The sequence below is a fragment of the Capricornis sumatraensis genome, chromosome 3 (assembly GCF_032405125.1).
Source record: "Capricornis sumatraensis isolate serow.1 chromosome 3, serow.2, whole genome shotgun sequence".
In the NCBI taxonomy this organism is placed as follows: Eukaryota; Metazoa; Chordata; class Mammalia; order Artiodactyla; family Bovidae; genus Capricornis; species Capricornis sumatraensis.
In genome coordinates, this window is record NC_091071.1 from 143,024,757 (window position 1) to 143,052,086 (window position 27,330).

The window sequence follows — 27,330 nt, forward strand, 5'->3', positions numbered from 1 at the left end:
TGCTTTTGAATATGCTATCTAGGTTGGTCATAACTTTCCTTCCAAGGAGTAAGCGTCTTTTAATTTCATGGCTGCAGTCACCATCTGCAGTGGTTTTGGAGCCCCCCAAAATAAAGTCTGACACTGTTTCCACTGTTTCCCCATTTATTTCCCATGAATTTATTTCACTCACACTTGGAACAGTAAATCTTCCACACTAATGAATCTTCCTTGCCTAATTAATTCAAAGGAAAAAATCAAAATGATTAGTAAAGAAAAATGTAGGGGTTAATACATCTTTTTAATTTTAAGTATTTGTAAGGTTTTAAAATTGCTTAAAGTTTTTAATTTCTAGTAGGAAAACATTATCTGAATGAATACCCTAATGGCAAACCACTATAAAATGTGTTCAGCTGAATTTGGGGGAAAGGGGTAGGGATTATCTTCAAAGCACCCCAGCTTTCTTCATGAGAAGATCAGAGATACATTGGTTTGTATTATTGCAACATCCATTAGGTGATCTAAGTTGCTTTTCCTCCATCAGGGGCTTTATGTCAGAAGGGCATTGTGCTTGACCTCCAAATTTGGCTGACAATTCATAAACTTTGGGTTGCTCTGTTATTTTGACATATTTGCCAGGTTCTGGACCGCATCTTGGAAGGCCACCATAACTTCTGAATCCTTTATGGCTGCAAGGACATTTGGATCACTAAGAATTTCATTGAGCCTAGCCATTCCTAGCATTCCAGGCATTCCCATTCCCATTCCAGGCATTCCTCCAGGAAAATTACCAGGCATTCCCCCAGGAAAGCCACCTGGAAAAGAGCCAGACTGAGATCCTGATTGTCTTCTGGCTTCTTCCTCCCTCTGGGCTCTCTCATGTTCTTCCCAACCCCTCTTAACCCTTTCTATTCTTTCTTTGATCTCTTGCTCTTCACGTTTTTGCTTATACTTTTTCTGTTTTTCAGCAATTTTCTGGACACTTCGTTGAACTTCCTTCAGCATTGCACTAGCATCTTTCTCATAATCCAGCTTAAAGGCAAGGGCAAGATCATGGGCAACTTCCACCCAGTAGCCCAGAAGTCTGTGTGCTTTCCCTCCCCACTTGTATATGGCTGAGCTGAATCAGGATTTATTTCAATAGCGCTGTCAGTCTCGGATGGCAGCATTTGGCTTCTGTAACTTGATGAAGACACTGGCTCTCTTGGCATACAGAATAGCTAAACGAGGATTTAGCTTGATGGCATCTGTGAACATGTCAATGGCTTTCTGTAGTTCACCATCATTTAGGGCATTAATGACAGCCACATATTTATCATTTGCCTGATCCATCATCTCCTCAGTTATCTCTACATTTTCTTCTCCCATTTCTTGAGGTGCATCAGTGTCTGGTTCAATCATACCTTCATTGTCAATTTCTAGATCACTTTCCTCACTTGGTTCCTCTGTCTTTATGTTTTCCTCCAGCTTCTTACCATCTGTTTTCTCTTCTTTGGTATTTTCTTCCGATTTAGATTTAGGAGCAGCAGGTGCTATTTTACTCCCCATGCTCTCCACCCACTCCCTCAGGAAGCACATTTCCTTGGTGTACAGGACGCTCTGGTCCTGCATACACATTTCCACGAAGGCTGGAAGCTCGCTCACTTTGCAGGGGGCCACAGCAGCAGCAGCAGCATAGTCTAGAAGCGGCGGGAGGCAGCAGGCGAGGAAGAGGCTTCAGTCTGATTTCAGGCCCGGGCACTATTTCAGTATGACCTCGTAAAGGGGCTCTCATGATGCTCTTGAACTACGGTGTTGGAGAAGACCCTTGAGAGTCCTTTGGACTGCAAGGAGATATAACCAGTCAATCCTAAAGGAAATCAGTCCTGAATATTCACTGGAAGGATTGATGCTGAAGCTCAGATACTTTGGCCCCCTGATGTGAAGATCTGATCACTGGAAAAAACCCTGATGCTGGGAAAGGTTGAAGGAGGGAGGAGAAGGGAATGGCAGAGGATGAGATGGTTGGAGGGCATCACTGACTCAACGGGCATGAGTTTGAGCAAGCTCTGGGAGATGGTGAAGGACAGGGAAGCCTGGCGTGCTGCAGTCCATGGGGTCTCAAAGAGTCGGACATGACTGAGCAACTGAACAACAACAACATGAAAGGCTTCATTCTCAAAATTACCTCATAGTCCAACGTTGATGTTCCAGCTTCGACCTTCAAATTCATCTTCCATCTAGCAGGAAAGAAGTGTCATGGAAAAAAAGATAAAGAGAATTTGCTAAAGTCTTTCAAGAGGGTTTGAGAAAAGCACTTGAGAAAGTGCTTTTTCTCATTTGCCGAAACTTAGATACATGACCTTTACAAAGAAGACTGAGAATCATAGTCTATTCCAGTTGACTGTTGCTTTGCTGTATTACTACAGAGGTAAAGGGAAACATTATCTTGGAAGACAATTAACTGTTCCTGCTACTGTATCATACAGCATTGCTGGTTCTACCACCTCCTGGGAAGAAAACAGCTACCTACTAAATGCAGGTAAAGGCCTAACTGCTAAGTCACTTCAGTCGTGTCCGACTCTGTGCAACGCCATAGATGGCAGCCCACCAGGCTCCCCCATCCCTGGGATTCTCCAGGCAAGAACACTGGAGTGGGTTGCCATTTCCTTCTCCAATGCATGAAAGTGAAAAGGGAAAGTGAAGTCACTCAGTCATGTCTAACCCTCAGCGATCCCATGGACCGCAGCTTTCCAGGCTCCTCTGTCCATGGGATTTTCCAGGCAAGAGTACTGAAGTGGGGTGCCATTGCCTTCTCCATAAAGGCCTAAAGAAAGCTAGAAAAGTTTCTTCAATGATTTCTGTCATATTACTAGCCTTTCATTTTATAATTTCATAGTGAATCTCATCATTTTTCTATTATAAAGTCTAAGCACTTACCACCTAACTCACAGTGGTCTATATAAGAAAAGTTTGTAAATGAGACCTGTGTCCCTAATGGTTAGAAATTCAAGATAAAAGATTAGTGTAAGATTGTCTCATTTCTTGAGCTGGTAACTACTTTTTCCTAGATAGCACCCTAATGCTAGGTTCTCGGGCAATCATTAACTTATTCACATATAAAGATACATGAATCTTTCTTTGAATGATTAATAGGTACTTTTATCTTCAACAAAGATTAAGAACAAATTCGATATTTCTTAAACAAGGTGAATGGTAAAATGAATATTGCTCGTATTGACTAAAACCTGGTTTAGACTTTAGTAGTTGTAGTGGATTTTGTCATTTTACAATGAACCAATGTTCATTCATTCAGTCATAGAATCCAAAGTCTCGGAGAGAGGAATTACTTGTCTTCTCATGGTATACAGTTTAACATAATTGACTCAGGTTGTCTTAACCCTTCTAACCATGGGACTAAGCTAGATTCATGGGACTTTTCTCCCTGGAATTTGAGGGACATAAAGACAGAAAACACTTGGGGTTCATCCTTTTGAGACACTGCAGAGAACTACCTGCTCTCTAAACCAATGTTTTTTTCTGGTTCCTGCCGATTTCTAAGTGTGATTTTTTTTCTAGCGTTTTATTTGATTTCTGAAATCTTCTGATACACTTTCAACTGTTTCTACATTTTACTTATTGTAGCCAGTGTATTTTTTGTTGTTGTTGTTTGTACGCAAACAATGATATATACACAGTGACGGAAATGACTGGGTTACATAGCTATGTTTGACCTCTTTACCCAACTCTAGAGAAGAAACTTCATGCCAAATTTATAAACCTAGCCTGAGGGGGAAAAAGCTCCATATCTTAGTCTCTTCTATTGTAACTTTCTCCTACTGCTAACTATAAAATACTCTAGATGTTAAACAGGGGAAGAGTATGTCACTCCAAGTTCATTATGGTTATCTGTAAGTGAAATTTTATCTCTTTTGTTAATCTCCATAAATTGATTTTGTTTGGAGTTTCACTACCAGTTCTATCTCAGATTATTTTTTTTTAATTTTGGTATTAATCATGATATGGAGAGAATAGTATCTGTTGGCATGATAGAAGTATGATGAGAACTGTTTAATGAGCCTCCATTTCCTTGGGATCAAATAATTCAGTACATGAAGCAAGATGATCAATTTACTCCACACAACCTAATTAAATTTAATTAGTACTTTTGTTTTTCATTTTTCTCATTCATGTATATTTTTGAATTGTTAAATACTGGTTTTCTATTGGATACATCGCTATTACACAAATTACTGAAGAGTGGAAAAAAAGGTAAAATAAGTCTTTGAGTGGTCATTATGACATAAGAAACATTTGGTCTTTGATTTTCTGAGCTGCAATATATTATGCATATTTATTTATATAAACTGAGTCACTTTGCTCTACACCTGAAATTAACACAACATTGTAAATCAGTTATACTTCAATGAACAAACAAAAATCAAGTAATTTTGACATGAGGACTATGGAAGCTCAGAACTGCAGAAAGTTTGGAAGCAGGTCAATAAAACTGTGATCTTTATTCTTATTGAAATTTACAGTCTCATTAAAGAGTAGAAACTAAGTGTTGCAGGGCATTGACCACACTCTCATTTTACTTGAAATAAAACATAGTTTAGTCAAGTTGAGCCAGATATTTTTGCTTGGCCTTCCACCTTCCCCACTTTCTGACACAATTTTCTGTGTTGTTTTAGTTTTTTGTTTAATTTTACCCCAATTGAATTTGTTGCCTTGAAAATCTATTCATTTTATCCTTTCTCCACACCTCAGGTAGTAGACATGTTCTCCTTGGAAATTTTAGAGGGATCTGTGGACTTCAAAATGCATGTTGGCATCAAGAGAATATATGAAAATATTTTAAAACATAACTCAAAGGAATCAAATTTGACAAGTTTATTTAGATTGTATCTCTCAATATATTATATATGATCATTCATAATAACCTTTTCATGGTTTGTTCTAATCATTTTAATAGCACCCTTTCCATGATAAGCAATGAGGTCATTGGTATAAAAGATAAGAGAAGTTAAAAAGCAAGTCAATGATTGAAAATTTGTCCTCATGTTAGAGCTATTTGTCTTGAGGTCTTTCCCAGGCATCTTATCCTCCCTTGATAAGCCCATCAAATACTTAGGCATACGAACCAGCCAGGACTTGGCAGTCTGATATTAATGAAGGTATCCCTGCCAAGGTGCTGCTCAGACGCATACTGTCCTTCTCAGTTTCCAGAAGCAACTGACAGCGACCCATCCTATGGGGAGTACTGTGAGTTTGTCACAATTTAATCTTGTTTATGTTGGTTTCAAGTTCTCCCAGTTTTAGTTTTTGTGCTTTTGAATCTCTCAGCTACCATAACTGCTCTTACTGTTTCCAATTTAGTCAGACATTTTTCTTCTTAAGTTTTCAGGCCTTCACTGAAAGTCACTGAGAAGAAATATGGTAGAGCACAAGGGAAAACACCTACAGAATCTGCTTGAAGATTTAGAACTCACTCTCCCAGTTGGCACTAGAAGCTGTTAAAAGGAAAACTGTTCACTTGGCATGACTTTTTCCAGTGAACCCATGATGGCCATTAGTAACTTCACTTTCTTTTCTATGTACTCATCATCCATTTGTTTAATAACTTATTCTAAACACTGGCCAGGGAACAATGCTAATGTAAACCATTGGCATGTACAGAATTTAATATTCTCTTCTTTCTGAAAAGCAAGGTATTTAACAGTGTTTGATGTTATAATACCTCTTTTAAAAGTTTTCATAATTTGAAGATTCAAAAAATGATGAATCTCATCTATAAGTTCTTTCTGTCTCCTGGATTTTATTTTTCTAAAAAGAAGCTAATTATCTTCTTATCCATATTATGCTTAATTTCAGTTATCAGTTAATAATATACCTACTTTTTCCATTTCGAGTTTTTTTATTTTTAAAAGATAAAAACACAGTAAAATTTTAATACGTTTACTTTCTTTCTCATATGTGTTCTATACTATTTTTATAAGCAGTTTTAAAACCCAGGAAGTTTTTCAGTGCTAAGGGTTATTATCCACTTATACAGAAGAATCTTACATGAATATTTCACAAGGAAACCTTTGATTTTAGAGTAATTTAGGTCACTATACACCAGTGAAATGAAAAGGGAGCAGAATATGTGAAATATTTACTCCTTACTTACTAAATTATTTAATCTATTATATTTTTAATATAAACCAGTGAAATTTGAGGGACAGTTGCTTACCTCTGTGTCACCACAGTTTTGTCTTTTCTGATGCCATGTCTGATATCTGCTTATAAACTTGTAAAATAGTTTTCTCTTCCCTTCAAATTTCAATTTAAATACATTTTGATTAGTTGGCAGATATCCTACCTAACAATTCTCCCCAGTTTTCTTTGACAGTCTTCCTGTCCCTTGCTAAAATTATTTATTCTGATGTAAAATTGATAAGAATTATAGGATTATTCATATTAAAAATAAATACCAGGATGTTGGATTCTGTTTTACCTTTCTCAAGTATACACAGACACACATACACATGTTCCATGAAACAAGCCCTCTTCTTGGGTTAGCTAACTAAATGGATAGTCACTACTATTTCCGTTTTAGTACCCTTCTATCTACTACTGGCCTTATGCTGCTGCTGCTGCTGTTACTAAGTTGCTTCAGTCGTGTCTGACTCTGTGTGACCCCATAGATGGCAGCCCACTAAGTGCCTCCATCCCTGGGACTCTCCAGGCAAGAAAACTGGAGTGGGTTGCCGTTTCCTTCTCCACCGGCCTTATGGGTAGGGTATTATATAAGTAATTATTAATCCTTTAAGAACCACTTGAGAATTTGCTGGAAGCTCTCAGATACTCAGAGTAATGAACATAGGTTCATTGATATAATCTGTGTGTGGTGGGGGAGTGGGAGGTAGTGAAATTTGATTTTTGACTTCTAAATAGTGTTTGTGGAGACCAGATGAAGTACCTTTGCATTAAAGACCAATCCTAGTTGCTACTGGAGGTATTTTTCGCTCTTCTGAGATGAACACACAGGCTGTGTGCTGGTAAGCGTTAACACAGTCTTTGCTCTGTCTGGGCAGAACAGCAGCCTTTACTATTAGTCATGGTCATTAGGACCAATAATAGTGGTTAATAACAACTGGTGTGTACATAGTCATCTTTCTTTTCCTCAAAAAGACTTCACTTATGGGTATGAAACAGATTCTTGCCTGTTGGGACCTAAGCAATCCATCTTTATATTCAATAGAGAGTATGATTCTGTTGCTTTTTTATTAATGTTTCTGCCAAACTATGTGTGTGTGCTCAGTCATGTCTGACTTTCTGCAGTCCCATGGACTGTATCCTGCCAAGCTCTTCTTCCCGCCAGGCTCCTCTGTCCAAGGAATTTTCCTAGGCAAGAATACTGGAGTGAGTTGCCATTTCCTACCCCAGGGAATCTTCCCAATCTAGGGAATCGAACCCGCATCTCTTGCATCTCCTGCATTGCCAGGCAGGTGCTTTAACTATGAATCTTTGATAAACAAAGATCCAGATTTTCTTATATTCTTCACTCTATTTTATGAGGGTTCATATTCTGTTTTTCTGTTTCTACTTCTGAGATTCCTCCCATTCCTGCTCCCCTCATCTTTCCCTGAATATTTACTTTGTGCACTTGAAGATCTGTTCATCTGCTCCAATAAACTAAAGTAGAGAGAAGGTGTTCTCAAGATGCCATCTCACTTCCTCTAAGAAGATCAGCAGGCATGTGAGGACAGATGCTTCTGTGTGTGTCCAGTGGGTCTGCAGACAGCTCTTCCCAGTAGGTCTGTGGAAGAGTTTCCATTGCTCTTATTTGCAGTCACAGTACTTTGTGACTTTCTCTGGGAAAATTCTTCATAAGCATCTCAACAGATTACCTATTTGCCCGGCCTTTTGACATCTGGACCACTTGACCCTGTGTTGATTTACTCCCCTTCCTGTTAGTTTCTGTTGATTCATTAATCATTTGCAACTGACACTTGCAAGAACTAGATGTCCCTTCTTTCCTTCAGCAAACCCAAAGAGGCCCTTGACTTCTTTTGTATTAGTGTCAAACCAGACGTCGAATGATTTATTTTGGTTTGGGAAAAGATAAGCTTTGTTTCTCAGCTTTGAGCATGATAAAGAAACACTTCTCAACCTGGTCAGTGAGAGTGATGGTTCTCTCACTGAATTTGAAACCTTATTCTGGAAGTACCCATTTAAAGGGAAGGGTTTCATCCTCAATCTCTTATCAGATGTAGTGGGTAAAACAAGAGGCTTTGAAAACAACTGCTGTGTGTGTGTGTTTTTTAAGCCCTTAATCCCTCTCTTGGACCTCTAAGACATCAGTTAGACAAAGAATAGTCAAATTTAAAATTTACTAGTTTTCCTTAACTCTGATATTAAATGCTAATTTTTGTACCCCAGAAAGTAAGGACAGATGATTGTGTGTATATTAGCAGGTTTGCAGATAATTCTTCAAATCCAATGGACACAGGAAGGTGATAGTAAAAAAAAAATCTCATAAAGATGAATCAATAGAAGTGTGACATTTGAAACTGGAATATTTTTTAATATTTGGAAAATAACAGTCTTCTTAATATTTATCTCCCTTTATTGATTATCTCTCTAAAAGTGACTTTGGCCAAAGAGAATATGGAATTTGAGATAGTGATGAGATTTCCACTTAGAAGTGCTTCTCACTTTAGAACTGCCCATTGGATTATTTCACTTTATTTCTGGGCTTCAGAGATCCATAGCTTTTGATATATGTATGCCAGATATGAAAAACAAATTTGCTGAGAAAGAAATTACAATTGATTACAATAATGTTTGCAGGCTCAGTATGTAGTTTTCCTTATTGATTTCAGTTCATGTAAAATTAATTTATTCAGAATTATTGTTGCAATTACTAATAATTGTCAGCATAATTATAAGACCTTTCATTCCATCAATCCAAGCATTCTACTCATTTCCCCTATCAATTAAATACATGAGCATTTAAATAATTAGTGTAAATTCAGAGGATCACAAACAAAAGTAGCAACAAGCAAAATTAGTGTTACCTTTTGTTAAAAAAATCATTGTCTGAAGACTCTTCAAATTGATAACATCTAGAAAATTATTTGGATGTGTGCTTTTTGGAAATGATAAAGTTTATACAGTCTTTGAATTATATTAATAACATTAAAAAGTGTAGAAGACAAGATAAAGCTTTTATAAAATTTTCATTATTATAGCAATGAATGCTAAATTGCAAATTTCCAATGAACTTGGATAAATGAGAACCTTTTTTTTCCTCCTCCTCCTTTTTAATGAAATCCGTTTTATTTCTTTTTCTTTGTATTTTGAGAATCTGGGAAGAACTGAAACCAAACTACTGAATATCCTAACAAGAATCCAATCCAGACTCAGATACTATTACAGATCTTCTAATGAGGCAATCTGCTGGGAAGCAGCCCCATTTCTTAGTCTTAGCAGACCTGTCTTGTCTTGCAGTGTGCATGTGTCCTAGCTGAATCACTGAGCTTAATGGGGGTGATATCACACATGAACGTTTTGATGAAGTTGTTTTATCAGGAATCACCTAGTTAATAGGTCCATAAAAAAAAAAATCTTCTGTATGCCCAGTGCTGTGGGCAAATAAGGCTCCTGATTTCCTTATCTACCCTTCTGAAATCCCAAATCTCAGAAAACTAAAAGTTTTCCTTTCAGTCATTTGGCTGCAAAATCTGCTTCAACTGAGCTGAGGTAACATAATTGTTTTTTGAAAAACTTTGCTCAATTTGAATGATTATACATTTCACCACAGAATATTAATGTGTTTGATTAAGGGGTACTGCCTCACACCTCACTGGAGGTGTCATACACGAGGGCTTCACTGTGTATTATCTTTCTAAGGTCTGAGTAATTCTGAATTCTGAAATTTGGCCTGAAAATTCTAGTTAGGGGAACATAGGCCTGTTCTACCACCATTGTAAATCATTTGGAAAGTGTTTGATAATCAGTTTTCAGTACTTTTTTTTTTTTTAATCATATATTGACTTCATATCATACTAGACTACTTGTTTAGGAGAAAAAGTTTCTAAGAGTAAAATATATTAAAAAAATATCCAGCTTTTGACTATATCTGTGGTTCCCACCGAGTTTTTATATATATGTATTGCATCATTTTTAACATATATAAACAAATATGTGTATCATAAGACAATTTTCAGTCCAAAGATTAGCATATTATTCATATCTCTGTATAAACACTGATGCACTATCTACTTCTGTAGATTAGAGTTCTCTTTTATCTGTCTTTTGATTCTTTCAAGCAGCCTGATGTTTTTGACATTCATCCATATTGTTGCAAATAAAACAACCTATTTTTAAATTATATTTTATATGCATAGACCCTTGAAAGTTCCAGTGATCAGTATTACTTTTATTCATTAATTTTTTACTGTATTGTTTTAATTGGGGAATTCAATTCATCCAATTCATTTTTTCTGTTTTAATTCGTGAGTTTCTGCTTGTAAATTTTCATCTGATAACTGCTTTCAGTGTTGTTGTGAAGTTATGATGATGCATAGAAGTTCTCAAAAGTGATGCTGAATCTTATCATTTTAGTTGTATTGGCTTTCATGCAAGAGTTGTTTGATATGTTCTTTCAAATTTCTATATAGAAAGGCTCTTAATATTGTTAATTTTTATTTTATTTTGTTTTGTAATATTTCTAGTTTATAGAAGTCAGTAGTGTTTTCTTCATGACAATATTTGGGATTATAATAAAATATGTGTAATTTTATGACTATTTCCTGTATTAAAAATTTTTTCTCTGCTAAGGTATAAAGTTTATACATACACACATAGTCTACATTATTAATGTTGTTTAAGTATTCTATACTCAGGCTTATTTTTGTGCACTTTGTTCTTGTATTAAAAGTAATATGTTCAAATCTTACTAGTGTATGTTTCCTTGTGTCTTCAATAGTTTCTATTTTTTAAAGTTGTTTTTATGCTATTTGATGTATAGTCACAACTTTTCCAACTTAATTGTGAATTGTGACTTTAGATGATAACACTTAAAATTTTGTTTTGAGTTGTACTTTGATATGAAGATTTTAACCTATTTGAAAAAAATGATATTTTTGCATTTAAGAAAGTTATATGTTTTCCCTAGCAATTGCCTTTATAATTATATATTTTATGCCCTGTTTCTCTGTTTTAAATTTAACCTTTTAATCTCTTTTTAGTCAGATTTAAAAATATATTTTGGCATCTATTTGTTGCTTATACAGCAATCATATTTTGGATGTAATAACTCTGGAAATCAGATTCTTCCCCCTTTTCACAAGGTTTGTTTATGTTTCTTGCTGTGGGCTACATATGTTTACTTGTTTAGTGGTTTTTCTAAACTATTTTTGTAAAGTATGTAGTTTTTGGCACATATGAGCTCTAAAGTCTGTTTTTCTGTTATTTTAGCTTGTGTTCAGCTAGTGTTTTCACAGATTTCCTTGAAGTTCAGGAGGAATCTTCTCCAGTTTTTGCAAAGCACCTTTCCTTCAGTGCTTGGTGATCATTCATGACTCTGACTTAGCCTTAACTTCCTGCTCACCCTGAGCATCAGCAATAGCTGAAGGTGAAAGCTTAGAGTCTTCTCAAGTCTTTTCTGAGTGTGTATCTTTCCCTGCACACGTACATGCTTTTCTAAATTTCTCAGTAAACACGTGTGCTTTTGAATGCTCTCATTTCTGAATGGAAGTCTTTCCTTAGAACTCTCTCCCCATTTTTTCCTCCTAGGCTTTCCACTTGTCTATCTTTTGCCTCAATTATTAATTTCCTTTATAATGTTTTTAGGAATGGCTTCCCTGGTGGCTCAGAGGTTAAAGCGTCTGCTGGGAATGCGGGACACCCAGGTTCGATCCCTGGGTCGGGAAGATCCCCTGGAAAAGAAAATGGCATCCCACTCCAGTACTCTTACCTGGAGAATCCCATGGAGGGAGGAGCCTGGTAGGCTACAGTCCATGGGGTCGCAAAGAGTCGGACACGACTGAGCGACTTTACTTTCACTTTCTGCACACCAGCTTTTCTTCCCTAAGTTTATTTTGATTTAAACAAAACAAAAATAAATGCCGTGGGCTAGCTCCTCCTGTAGCTTAGAACATACAAACACAATTCCCTGAAAGTAAGTTTTGCTCTGTTTTCTCCAGAATCCAGAAACAAGATCCTCCACTGAGAACATGGGCTGATTTTAAGACCACAACCGAACAGTGAAAGTAGGTAGGGCAAGAGTGGGTAAAAATGCTGCAATGTTTTCTTACAGTTGTTAAGTTGTATTTTTCTTGAGTAAGGGTTTGCTTGGTTTCTAAAAAGCAGAGACATTACTTTGCCAACAAAGGTCCATCTAGTCAAGGCTATGGTTTTTCCAGTAGTCATGTATGGATGTGAGTTGGACTGTGAAGAAAGCTGAGCGCTGAAGAATTGATGCTTTTGAACTGTGGTGTTGGAGAAGACTCTTGAGAGTCCCTTGGACTGCAAGGAGATCCAACCAGTCCATTCTGAAGGAGATCAGCCCTGGAATTTCTTTGGAAGGAACGATGCTGAAGCTGAAACTCCAGTACTTTGGCCACCTCATGTGAAGAGTTGACTCACTGGAAAAGACTTTGATGCTGGGAGGGATTGAGGGCAAGAGAACAAGGGGACGACAGAGGATGAGATGGCTGGATGGCATCACCGACTTGATGGACATGAGTTTGAGTGAACTCCAAGAGGTGATGATGGATAGGGAGGTCTGGTGTGCTGTGATTCATGGGGTCGCAAAGAGTCGGACACACTGAGTGACTGAAATGAACTGAACTGAACTGAAAATCTTTAACTTTTTCCAGAGTTCTTTCAAAGCTAATGATTATAGTTACACTTAATTTTTAAAATAATTTTGTGTCTGGATGGGCCTCTGGAGCTACATACTTTGACATTTTTACTGTCACTCTTTATGTGATTTTTTTTTCTTTTTGTCATTGCTCTGATGTAATAGGCTCTTCAGTTTTGTTTGGATTTTTTCTTCTTCTGTGGGACTATATTTTATCTCAAACCCCTTTTCTCTCTTTTGGACCATTTTTCCACATGTCACTAACTCCCTGAAAACATTGTGGCAGGAGCCCAAGAAATAGTTCTGATGGGAATTGGCATTTATTTTTCCATTTTTAGGTAATCTGAAATTTACTATGTCCTGTCTTCTAGTTTTGCTGAAATCATAGAATTTGTATGTTTTTATTTGTTCTTTTTGTTGATCTGTATAATTTTGATGGGATGCATGAAGAGATATGGATATGCAGCCACCATTCTCTTGGCTACCTGGAAGTCCTTTTACCATATATTTTATTGAAAATGATCATGAAGGTGATGGCATCATTATTATTCAAACTGGCTTATCATTGATTGTTATTATATTAACAGTTATGAGTATATCTTAGGGGTCAAATTTTATATTTAATATTTAACATTGAAAGTGTGAAGATACTGTGGCATGATCATATTCTAAGAAGTTTGTGTTCTAGGGAAGAGACAAATAGTAATTTTCATATAATGTGATAATTGCTCTTATCACTCTCCATATTGTAGTTAAAGGGGTAATGTATGTGTATGTCTTATCCTCATATTCTTAAGAGATATCTTCCATGGCAAATGGGAAACTCAAGAGCTCTTTTATATAATTTAACAGTACAATGATGCATACCTTATGCAATTATTGGGTGACACCTGCAGTCAGTTTTGGGTACCAATCAGAAAACATAAACTACCATGGAAAGGATGGTTTGCATCCATATCTCTGAATCTCCAGATTTTCATATTTTGATTAATTTGTACACATATACTGAGTATTTGTACACATCTACATAAGGATTTATGATGGGTTGGTCTTCTATGCGTAAACAATAAATGATAAAAAAGACCGAATCAACACTTTTCAGGTACCTGGTACAAATCAGTGGAGAGGAGCACATACACAAGTTATCTGAAACAAAGCAAGATGTATGTTAAGTGCTGTAATATGAAGGTTAGGTTTGGCGATGTTCTGGAGTTTTAGAAGTAGGGAGGCATTTTCAGAAGCTTTGGGAAATGTTAATTCCTTTGCATATTAACACTTTGATTTAAAAACTGTCAACAGTCATATCAACCTCTCTATGCGAGTAGACTTCTCAGTCCAAAGTAAAAGAATAAATACCAGGGACCTCTACAGGCAGGTTACCAGCACTGGACAATACAGTGGGCTTCACTAGCCAAGCTTCTGAGTGTTTTTTGAGCTATGAAGCTGACAGGAATTCTGACTGTGTTGCACCCACCCTGTAATTGTTGTATTTGTGAAATAATTAATTGATGTTATCGTTGCCCTTATAAAAGGGAGGCGGGTATATAATAGAAGCCTATAAGCTATAACTTATGTATATGTCAACTCAAGATTTATTTCTAGATAAAAAATAGCTGGTTTGGCAGTAAGAATTTTAACTGTTGAATCTGTTATGATTCTGGATTTAATTAGTTGTTTATTGCTTATTTAAAACAGATTGATGATGTTGATTTGAAACAGTTTGTGATCATAACAGAATTGCTTATACAGGCTTTTTCCTGGTATTTTTCTTCTGAGAATATGTTCTGCCTGTCAGAGCACTGTGTGTTTGCCTAATTGAAATAAGTCCACCCCAAACCTACTGCATGTGTAAGGTAATATTGCTCAATTAGTTTGCATAATTTTATAACAGGAATAAGATTTATATTCTGAATTAGTTTTGTGATTCATAGCTCACACTGTATCTGAGCATCTGAGATGTGTAGCACTCTGATTCAGTTAAAGAACATTGTATGACATGAACTTTATTTTATGCTTTATTTTAAGCATTTTAAGTCTCATTTGAATAAATTGGTTGGTTGGCCAAGAAGTTCATTTGAGTTTTCCTGTAACATGTTATGGAAAAACCCAAATTAACTTTTTGGGTAACCCAATATAGGTTAGTGGGCAAAGATCTGATGATGGGTCATTTCCAGGTTCCCATTTTGTCATCCCACATAGTTTTGAATGCTAAAAAGTTCATTATTGACATTTAAAAATTATATGAATTTAGATTTCTGACTTTTTTGAAAATTCAAAGTATTGGTAATGCTGGGGTTAAGCTACCACATGGCAAATCTCAACTGCAATACAGAGATTTTATTCCTGTTCACACGGACAGTATTTCCAATTTAATAGTCTCTGCTTTCTGTTTTTTTTTCGTACTTACCCACTTCACTGCCTAGTCACTGTAGGTATTTGGGCTCAAATGAAAGCATTTTTTAAAGTAAGTCACATTTCAAATACTACCAAAGTTGCTAAACTTAAGTGTCTTTTTTCTTTATTTTATGGAACATATATACAACAAATTTTCAAATATAGAACATGTTCCAACAAATATATAAGTAATAGTGCTAACATGAAATATCCAGGTCAGATATAAATTTTAAGAAGTCATTTGGATTTTTTAGCAAGACCCTAGGAGTGGACATAAGGGTTCCTATCTGGAAAATACTAGAAAGCAATGAAGAAATGAGGCCCCTCAAAAGATGCATTTAAATCTATTAACTGTTCTGAGAATTACTCTTTACCATATGAGATTCTTAATTTTATTACATAAACATTTAATATGGAAAGCTACCACATTAATTTCTTTTTATCTTGAATTTAAATATATGTCATCTCCATATTATGGTACATTGTGGTTTACCTCTGTATCTTACATACTGGCAATTATGTGTTTTGATATCTGGTGCCTCTGCCTTATCTAAATCCAGCTTGAACACTTGCAAGTTCTCACTTCACATACTGTTGAAACCTAGCTTATAGAATTTTGACCATTACTTTGCTAGCATGTGAAATGAGTACAGTTGTGTGGTAGTTTTGGCATTGCCCTTCTTTGGGATTGGAATGAAAACTGACCTTATCTAGTCTTGTGGCCAATGCTGAGTTTTCTAAATTTGCTGGCATATTGCGTGCAGCACTTTCACAGCATCATCTTTTAGGATTTGAAATAGCTCAGCTGGAATTCCATCACCTCCACTCAGTTCAGTTCAGTTCAGTCGCTCAGTCGTGTCTGACTCTTTGCGACCCTATGAATCACAGCATGCCAGGCCTCCCTGTCCATCACCATCTCCCGGAATTCACTCAAACTCACGTCCATTGAGTCCGTGATGCCATCCAGCCATCTCATCCTCTGTCGTCCCCCTTTCCTCCTGCCCCCAATCCCTCCCAGCATCAGAGTTTTTTCCAATGAGTCAACTTACCTCCACAAGCTTTGTTTGTATTGATGCTTCCTGAGGCCCACTGGATTTTGTACTCCAAGATGTCTGGCTCTAGGTGAGTGATTATACTGTTGTGGTTATTTGGGTCATTAAGATCTTTTTTGTACAGTTCTTAGTTTTGTAGTCAGTAAAATATTGATTACATATCTATTTAATCTTTACTTGGTAGAGATCAAGATATCACCAGTAACTTAATGTGGCCCAATTATTCTTCATTGTCATTATTGTTACAAAAGAAGAAAAACAAATAAAAGAATTTAATGATATAATATCTTGATAGAATTCTGGCGAAGAAAAAGTATTGCCTACATCTTAGTTTCACAGAGATAAAGACAGGTTGGTTTTTCTCAAAAAAATTTTTAAGTGGAGCACTGAAAGATTTATGATTTTTAACTTTTTAGCAAGAAATGTTTATATTCTTCAAAATATCTGTAGGTCAAAAGCAAGAAGAGTAAATGGAGAGAAAAACTACAAGAAACTGATCATTTTTTAAAATTGTGATTCCCCCCCCGCCCATTTTACTTTACTATATTTCAGTTCAGTTCAGTTGCTCAGTCAGGTCTGACTCTTTGCAACCCCTGAACTGCAGCATGCCAGGCCTCCCTGTCCATCACCAACTCCCAGAGTCCACCCAAACCCATGTCCATTTAGCAAGACCAAAAAGGTAAACCACAACTTCTTTCACATCACACATCCACATCACAGATCTACATTAAACACTAGCCCTAAAATTGTTCTGTGGTTATCAAGCAATTTTTCTCTCTCCTTCTGTCTCCAACTGTTTACCAAATCAGTTGTTTTAGTACCTTGAAGACTATGATTGTATTAGTTTCTATCTACTAGACTATTATCAATAATTCCCTGGTGGCTCAGTGGTAAAGAATCTGCCTGCCAATGCACGAGATATGGATTTGATCCCTGGTACAGGAAGATCCCCTGGGGAACAAAATTGCAACTCATTCCAGTATTCTTCCCTGGGAAATCCCATGGACCAAGGAACCTGGCAGGCTATATTCCACGGGGTCTCAAAGAGTCAGACATGACTTAGCAACTAAACAATAGCAACAACAAATGAAAGTTTAATATACTTTAGACAGTATTTTGGATTCTCCCTGGACATTTTTTTTAAACAAATACTTATTGAAAACCTCTTAAATCAGGTATTCTGCTTGGAGGGTGAGTTGAGTGATTATGAATCTAGATTTGTTTCTAGATCACGTTTAAAATTCCACAAAAACTCCAGAATAACAGAATGAGAAATTTGAAGTAACTCATTTTGTTTTTTTTTTTAACAGTTACTGTGTTTTCACAGCTTATTTCAAATGTACTGCTTAGATGGAGAAATACATGGTATCATGTAAGTTGAAAAAGCACTGCGCCCAATACAAACTCGAACACTAATGGCTCATTACAAATATATCAGAAGTTATTCAAATTAACATCTATGTAAATATGGTGTTTGTTAAATGTGTTTATTGCTACAAAACAGCTAATTTGAAGCTCATTACTGAACTTAATTTTGTCATAACAAGGAGAGGTGTGTTAAAAATGATTTGTTTCAGATGTCAATTCTAGATATAGCACTATTAATTACCTATTTGGTATTCATCAAATATTATTTAATATTGTAATAGATTTTAAGGACCCCAAGGACAGAAAGGAGGCTTATGTTTATTGTCATCCTTTCGGTGGTTGAGTACATAAGGAAGACCTTGTAAGTAGCTGTATTTGTTGAGTGCATGCATGTATGAAACTGATGGAGGGCATGTTTGTTGAAAGCACTAATATTTAGTGAATCCCAGTGATATCCTAGGTGCTTCATATGTTCAAGCTAAAAAAAGATAATTGATTGGTTTACACACTTAGTTATAACCACTGAGATAGATAGGAGGGTTTGGCTGTCAGCCCATACTATGTAACCATTTCTGAATATGCTTACTTGCCCTCCTTGAAGGAGGGGCCAGTGACCAGGTTTCTATCAGATGATTTTATGCCATGTTTGTCCAGAGATGGATTCAGAATCCAAGAAGAGAATATCAAATTCCCTTTCTCCAGAGAATTAATACAGTCTTAAGAAAAATGGAGACCTGAATCAGGTTTTGTTACCTGATTAGTAACAAAATTCTAGGTATCCTACTTGATACCTAAAATCTTGGCAAATGGGGAATTCAGCATGAGTGTTGGCTTTTGCAAAGCCAATAGTAAGCAGTGTTTGGAGGAAGCCTGTTAGAGATATCTGCAGACAAAAACGTGAATCAGATAAATTGCAGAGTAGAAGAGAGATTGAGGGAGAGCAAGCCAGAACATCTCAGTTCCTATCATACCTGGGCATACTTATGCTGTGTATATGCTGTGCTTAGTTGCTCAGTCGTGTCTGGCTCTGCGAACACATGGACTGTAGCCCACGAGGCTCCTCTGTCCGTGGGGATTCTCCAGGCAAGAATACTGGAGTGGGTTGCCATGACCTCCTCCAAGGGAACTTCTCAACCCAGGGATCGAACCCAGGTCTCCCACCCATGCCGGTGGATTCTTTACTGCCTAAGCCACCAGGTGCATACTTGGGGTCTAGTTAAGTCTTCCGATTCCTTATAATACATTCTGTTTTACTCAATTCATTGTGATTGGGTTTCTAATCCTTGGTCAGATCATGTCCTTGCCTTTTCCTTGAATTGTTTTCTGTAGATTTTCTTTATCTTTTAAAGAAGAACGTAAGTTTGAGGACAGTTAGATCTTGCTTTAGTCTCTCTGTGAGATCTCCAGTACTCTGAAGTGATGTTGTTCAGTCACTAAGTATTGCCTAACTTTGCAACCCCATGGACTGCAGCACACCAGGCTTCCCTGTCCTTCACTATCTCCCAGAGTTTGCTCAGGTTCATGTCCATTGAGTCAGTGATGCTATCTAACTCTCTCATACTCTGCTGACTTCTTCTCCTTTTTTTACCTTCACTCTTTCTCAGAATTAGGGTCTTTTCCACTGAGTCAGCTCTTTGCATCAGGTGGACCAAGTATTTGAATACGCTTCTAACTCTGAAGTTAGAAGACCCTGGAAAAAGACTTTTAGAATAAATACTAAAATACATATTTAAACTCTTTTCTTGTGACTACAATCATTTCCTCATAGTGACTGTACCATAGTTCTTGTAGAGTAAATATTCTCTTTGAAACTCTGGTAAAATCTATGACCACTCTTAAGAAACATTCATATTACATACACACAGACAAAGTTGCACATAATTTCAGAGGTTTTACAGACTTTAGGAAATGTAGTAATAAACCCCAGTAGCCCAGGTTGGAAGTCTCAATTTTTCAAGAATAATTATATTTCTGTAAATATATTGATATCAGCATATCAATAATTTACTATGGGAATTTCTGTTTAGTGGAATCCTATAAAGATTTATTTTCTGGATTAAAGAAACTCTTCTGAAACACAAAAATGTTTTAAAATTTCTCCTTGTATATTTCTGAATTTTTTGTATGCAACTTATTTAATACCAATATTATAGAATTCTAAGCATATATCAGATTTAAATTGCTTATATTTACTTGGCTATGAGGCTACCTCACCATGTGACTAGTCCAGGGACTGTAGTTATATCAATTTTTCATATGAGAAAAATTCCACTTACAGAGGAGAGTTTTAAAATTTAATATTAAATAATTAAAATCCATCCTCACATAGACATCTCAAATTAAGATTGTTTACATGCTTTTTTAATTAGGTGCAATTAAGAAGCTCTCTCAAAGCATTTAAGCCCAGAGGGAGCTTTGGTTGTGTTGATAGAATGACTCTTCACATACAAGAAGTTGCCTTGGTATTTGTGGAGGAGTTTCTTAATCAAAGACATGATGGGTACACTTTTGTTTTTACCACATGAGAAAACAGATGCTGAGAATTTTTATTAGAGAAGGATGGATGAAAATTTCTGCATGACAGTTAAGGACAGTAAGAAGGTTTCTTTGCTCTCTCATTGTCTTTCCAAACTCTTTTCTCATTATAATAATCATAGTGATACCTAAGCCAGATCATGTCATTCCTTTGTTCAAAACACTTCAATGCCATTGGCCTCCTGAGAGTAAATGCCAAGCACGTCTCATGTTGGTCAGGCCCTAGTGACCTGCATGGTCAGCCTCCTGACCCTCAGTCAAAATTTCATCTTTATGGTTCTTTCTTATCTCTATCTTCTAATCCTCTTGCTCCAGTTCATTTGGCTCCAAACACACTTGCTGTCTCCGCCTGGAATGTTCCCTGGATATTCACATGGCTTGTTACTTCACTTCATTTCTTTTCAATATTTGTTCACATACTCCTTTCCAGTTGGTCTTTCCCACATTATCTTCCTTATCCTTTCCAGTCCCTTCTCCTTGATTCTGCTTTCCATACCCCACTTTCCTGCTTATTTTTTTTTGCTCTGGCACTGGTGACCATCTGACATACTACATGTTTTATCTGGTTAGTTTATTCCATCTTTTTCTGCTAAAATATAAATTTCAAGAAGGCATGGTTTTGACTGTTTGACTTTTAAAAAAAAAAAAAATCTGTCTGCACAACCTATAAGATTATCCAAAGTAGGGACTCTGTACGGATTTGTTGAGTGATTTATGGATGAATAAATGAATGAAAAAGGTATAATGGGATTTTCTGATTAAATTACACATTTTTGTTTGTTAAATTTTTTTTTTCCCTAAATGATTATTGTACTTCTTGAGTACTAGATGTTGTCTGTGCCTAAAAACTGCAAGAGAAACTTACTTTTAGCACAAACACTGGCCAATTCATTGGTTTATTTAGTTGTGGCTGAAACTCCTCTGGCTAAAGTAAAAACTGCATGAAATTTGGTAACAATAGTTGCTATAAACACTGTTTATGTATAAAGAAGAAGATAATTCAGTATGACCCCACTGTTTATAACTGAGCAAATAAACTTCCTAGATAAATCAATACATGTGAAAAAGTGATTAAGAATCTTAAGATAAAATGTAGAGTTTATGAATGATCTTAGTAAAGAAGATAGGTTTACTTTTTTTCTTTTTTTTTTGATCTGATTATTGTTTTGTTGCTAAGTCCTGTTCAACTCTTTGGGACCCCATGGACCATAGCCCACCAGGTTCCTCTGTCCATGGGCTTTTCCTGGCAAGAATACTGGAGTGGGTTGTCATTTCCTCCTCTAGGGGTTCTTCCAACTCAGGGATTGAACCCATGTCTCCTGCATTGGCAGGGAGATTCCTTACCACTGAGTAACCTGGGAAGCTGATCTAATCATTAAAAGCACAAACTGAAAATGCATGAGCTAGAAAGTGAAAGTAACTAAAAGACTGATTTCATGTTTAACAAAATTTTTAAGAGACTTAGATAAGGAAAGGTTGCAATATGTTTTGATTTCTGGGTGCTCGTTTTTCAGTGGAGAGAAGAGAGGCTCTGCTTTGTTGTTAGGAATTTTCTGCTGTTGGAGCAGTGTAGGGCTTCCAAGGTGGTGCTAGTGATAGCTTATGGTGAACAGTGTCAGATTTGTGATCTCCAAAGGAGAGAATTTCTCTTCCTCGAGGGCCCCGGACCCCTTTCTCCTCCTCAAGGGCCCCAGACTCCTTATCAACCCACCTAAGAATTAATTCTCTCACTAGTGGTAAAGAATCTGCCTGCCAATGCAGGAAACACAAGAGATGCAAAAGAAGCAAGTTCAATCCCTAGGTTGGGAAGATCCCCTGGAGGAGGAAATGGCAATCCACTATAGTATTCTTGCCTGAAAAATTCCATGGACAGAGGAGCCTGGCAGGCTATTGTTCATGAGGTCATGAAGAGTCAGACTCAACTGGGCACACACATGGAGCAACGTAAAAAGCAAATGATGATCAAGTTTCAAAAAGAGTCCTCTTTGATATACAGATTCCCTTTGGCTGGTCTTCCTTAACAACAGAATGCCATAAGTGATGGGAGAGGCCAAAGGCATCAAAGCTCTAACTTTGAACCATAACATGTTGTACATAAAACACATTTATCTCTTTCTTAATGTATTTGCAGGGATTCCTTGGGTTGTAGTGATTCTCTTTCTGTAACCAGAAACTTAGAACATGAAGTCTGGCAAGAACATTGGAGGCTGACTGTGTGCCATGTGTGACACAAAAGCCACTCCTGCAGTGGGAATGGTCAGTGGGCTGTCTTTCCTCTACCAGTGGGTCTGTCAGACCCCAATCATTCTGCAGTTTTGTTGAGGGACTCAACTCGAAGTAACATGGATGTCTCAAAAAAAAGTGGCAACTTTAACTAATTTTGTTAGAAAAAAAAAAAGGCAGGGAATTTAATAGTACATGGGTAATCCTGGCAACCTCAGGGTAAGTCAAATGACCTTGTGGAATTTAATGTAAAATCCAGTGAGAAGAGAGATTTGCTTAGTTTGATTGGGGCTATTGTGATTTATTTAATTTCCATGTTCAGTTTTACACTCCGGGGATTTGCGAAGCTGTATCACAGCCATAATCTGTTGGTGATTATTCATATAAATGAGTTTATAGATCCTGCAAGGACAAGCTTCATATTTGTTTTCTGTGAGCAAATATTATCAAAATTACTGGCATATGAAAGACTCTAGATCAGTGGTTAAACTGGTGAGACATTGAATTAAATTTTCTTTCTGTTTTGTAAAATACAAATGACAGATTATTAGGTCATTTAAATAAAGTAAGTGTGCTGATTTGTCAACACATTTCACTGCTCAGAATACTTAACAATAAATACATGATGTTTTAAATTTTAAGTGAATGTAGAAGAGAAATAGCTCTTTCAACAAATAAAAATTCCCCTCACACCTAACATGGAATATTCAGCCTCTGAGTCTGTTTTCCAAAGTAGCGATGCATTTCCTTTGAATACATAGCTTTGAAGTTTAGCCATTCCTCCAAACTTACACCGCACTGGCTGTCCTCTTGGCATTTCAGGTTATCCTTATTTATTATTAAATAAGTCAACTGATATTCATTGATATTCATTTTGGAACTTTGTTGTTGTTCAGTTCCTCAGTCATGTCCAGCTCTTTGTGACCCCATGGACTGCAGCATGCCAGGCTTCCCTGGCCTTCACCATCTCTCAGAGCTTGCTCAAACTCATGTCCATTGAGTCGGTGATGCTATCCTACCATCTCATCCTCTATCATCCCCTTCTCCTTCTGCCTTCAATCTTTCCCAGCATCAGGGTTTTTTCCAATGAGTTGGCTCTTCACATCAGGTGGCCAAAGTATTGGAGTTTCAGCTTCAGCATCAGTCCTTCCAATGAACACATAGGACTGATCTCCTTTAGAATGGACTGGTTGGATCTCCTTGCAGTCCAAGGGACTCTCAAGAGTCTTCTCCATCGCCACAGTTCAAAAGCATCAATTCTTCGGCACTCAGCTTTATTTACAGTCCAGCTTTCACATCCATACATGACCACTGGAAAAACCATAGCCTTGACTAGACGGACCTTTGTTGGCAAAGTAATGTCTCTGCTTTTCAATATGCTATCTAGGTTGATCATAACTTTCCTTCCAGGAGTAAGCATCTTTTAATTTCATGGCTGCAGTCACCATCTGCAGTGATTGTGGAGCCCCCAAAAATTAAGTCTGCCACTGTTTCCACTGTTTCCCCATCTATTTCCCATGAAGTGATGGGACCAGATGCCATGATCTTAGTTTTCTGAATGTTGAGTTTTAAGCCAACTTTTTCACTTTCTTCTTCACTTCCATCAAGAGGCTTTTTAGTTCCTCTTTACTTTCTGCCATAAGGGTGGTATCATTTTCATATCTGCGGTTATTGATATTTCTCCTGGCAATCTTGATTGCAGCTTGTGCTTCATCCAGCCCAGCAATTTTCATGATGTACTCTGCATATAAGTTAAATAAGCAGGGTAACAATATACAGCCTTGACGTACTCCTTTTCCTATCTGGAACCAGTCTGTTGTTCCATGTCCAGTTCTGTTTCTCAGGAGACAGGTCAGGTGGTCTGGTATTCCCATCTCTTTCAGAATTTTCCACAGTTTATTGTGATCCACACAGTCAAAGGCTTTGGCATAGTCAATAAAGCAGAAATAGATGTTTTTCTGGAACTCTTTTGCTTTTTTGATGATCCAGTGGATATTGGTAATTTGATCTCTGGTTCCTCTGCCTTTTCTAAAACCAGCTTGAACAGCTGGAAGTTCATGGTTCTCCTATTGTTGAAGCCTGACTTGGAGAATTTTGAGCATTGCTTTACTAGCATGGGAGATGAATGCACTGTGCAGTATTTGGAGCATTCTTTGGCATTGCCTTTCTTAGGGATTGAGATGAAATCTGAACTTTTCCAGTCCTGTGGCCACTGCTGAGTTTTACAGATTTGCTGGCATATTGAGTGCAGCACTTTCACAACATCATCTTTAGGATTTGAAATAGCTCCACTAGCTTTTTTCATAGTGATGCTTCCTAAGCCCACTTGACTTTGCATTCCAGGATGTCTGGTTCTAGGTTAGTGATCACACCATCGTGATTATCTCTGGGTCATGAAGATCTTTTTTTGTACAGTTCTTCTTTGTATTTTTACCCCCTCTTCTTAAATTCTTCTGCTTCCGTTATGTCCATATCATTTCTGTCCTTTATTGAGCCCATCTTTGCATGAAATGTTCCCTTGCTATTTCTGATTATCTTGAAGAGATCTCTAGTTTTTCCCATTCTATTGCTTTCCTCTATCTCTTTGCACTGATCACTGAGGAAGGCTTTCTTATCTCTCTTTGTTATTCTTTGGAACTCTGCATTCAAATGGGAATATGTTTCCTTGTCTCCTTTGCTTTTGTCTTCTCTTCTTTTCACACCTATTTGTAAGGCCTACTCAGACTTTGCTTTTTTGCGTTTCTTTTTCTTGGGGATGGTCTTGCTCCTGTCTCCTGTACAATGTCATGAGCCTCTGTCCGTAGTTCATCAGGCAGTCTGTCATTCAGATAGTCCCTTAAATCTATTTCTCACTTCCCCTGTATAATTGTAAGGGATTTGATTTAGGTCATACCTGAATGGTCTAGTGGTTTTTCCCTACTTTCTTCAATTTAAGTCTGAATTTGGCAATAAGAAGTTCATGATCTGAGTCACAGTAGGCTCCTGGTCTTGTTTTTGCTGACTGTATAGAGCTTCTATATTCTTTGGCTGCAAAGAATATAATCAGTCTGGTTTTGGCATTGACCATCTGCTGATATCCATGTGTAGAGTCTTCTCTTGTGTTGTTGGAAGAGGGTGTTTGCTATGACCACTGTGTCCTCTTGGAAAAATTTATTAGCCTTTGCCCTGCTTCACTTTGTACTACAAGGCCAAATTTGCCTGTTATTCCAGGTTTTTCTTGACTTCCTACTTTTACATTCCAGTCCCCTATAATGAAAAGGACATCTTTTGGGGGAATTAGTTCTAAAAGGTCTTGTAGGTCTTCATAGAACCACTCAATTTTAGCTTATTCATCATTACTGGTCGGGACATAGGTTTGGATTACTGTGAGACTGAATGGTTTGCCTTGGAAATGAGCAGAGGTCATTTGTCGTTTTTGAGATTGCGTCCAAGTACTGCATTTGGGACTCTTTTGTTGACTATGATGGCTACTCCATTTCTTCCAAGAGATTCTTTTCCACAGTAGTAAATATAATGTCCGTCTGAGTTAAATTCACCCATTCTAGTCCATTTTAGTTCGCTGATTCCTAAAATGTCAGTGTTCACTCTTGCCATCTCCTGTTTGACCACTTCCAATTTGCCTTGATTCATGGACCTAACATTCCAGGTTCCTATGCAATATTGCTCTTTACAGCATCAGAGCTTGCTTCCATCACCAGTCACATCCACAGCTGGGTGTCCTGGTGTACAAGCTTCTGTTTGTGCCCTCCAAGAGTCTATTTCCCAGTCCTGTGTAAGTTCTGGCAGCTCTGTGGTGGGGTTAATGGTGACCTCCGAGAGAGCTTTGCCATACCCAAGTCTGCTGTACCCAGACCCCCTATCCCTGAGGCAGTCCACTGCTGACCAGCACCTCCACAAGAGACACTCAGACACAGTTCTGTCTCATTCTCCGTGGGGTCCCTGGGTCCTGGTGTGCACAAGGTTTGTTTGAGTCCTCTTAGCATCTCTGGTGGGAATGGGCTTCGATTGTAAATGTGAATCCCCCCTTCTACCATCTTGCTGGGGCTTCTCCTTTGCCCTTGGACAAGGGGTATCTCCTCACAGCCACTCCAGTGCCTACCATCTTACTGGGGTTTCTGTCTTTGGACGTGGGTTATTTCCTCATGGCCAGACCAGTGAAGCTCAGCTGCCACTCCTGACCTTTGACGTGGGGTATCTCTTTATGACTGTTCCAGCAAAGTGCTGCCACCACTCCTGACCTTGGCATGGGGTATCTCCTTTCAGCTACTCCAGCACCGCACAGCCATCTACTCAGAAGGGTAGAGGCAAAATATTTTTTCCTCTCCTACAGAACTGAGATCAAAGACCGAGTCAGGAAAACCAGTGATTATTATACAATATAGTGTGATCCAAGATATAATAAAGGGAAACTTCTGGGAGACATTTGATCCCTACCACATTTGTTGGAAAAGGGTAGAATCAGGGAAGGCTTCTTAAGAAAGTGCTTCTGAAAGTGCTTTAGAAATACTTTGGAAGGATTGTATACATTTGCCTTGTGATTTAAATAAAGGAAGTTTAAGACATGGGTGTAAAAGGAAAATTGGAAATAATTTTGATGTGATTTATTGTGAATGGGAAAAATGCAGTCAAAATTGAAAAGAAATAACCCCCAAAGAGGACAAACCGGATTAAAAGGAAAGGAAACATGAATAGTTTGAAGATAAATGCAGTGAAAATTTATGTTGCTACCCTATAGGGTAGGAAAATGAAACTCACTGGGGCCTTTCATCATTAAGCTAGAAAGTGAAATGAGTAATTGCCAGAATAAGTATGGTTCATCTTCTGCAAGTAAGGAGAGGGTGAAATGGTGATTTGAAAAGAACATCCTAAAGTAGTAGTTGATGGGACAGAAGGAAGGGATCATCTGTCTCTAATTGGTAGAGTGGTTTGTCTTGCCTCAAGTGC

The 27,330-nt window shown here is 37.4% G+C and overlaps 1 pseudogene; it reads right to left on the reverse strand.

The window, feature by feature from the left end:
- Positions 1-424: 424 nt before the first annotated feature.
- LOC138076326 (hsc70-interacting protein pseudogene) lies at positions 425-26,420 on the reverse strand (annotated as a pseudogene).
- Between the last annotated feature and the right edge of the window lie 910 nt (positions 26,421-27,330).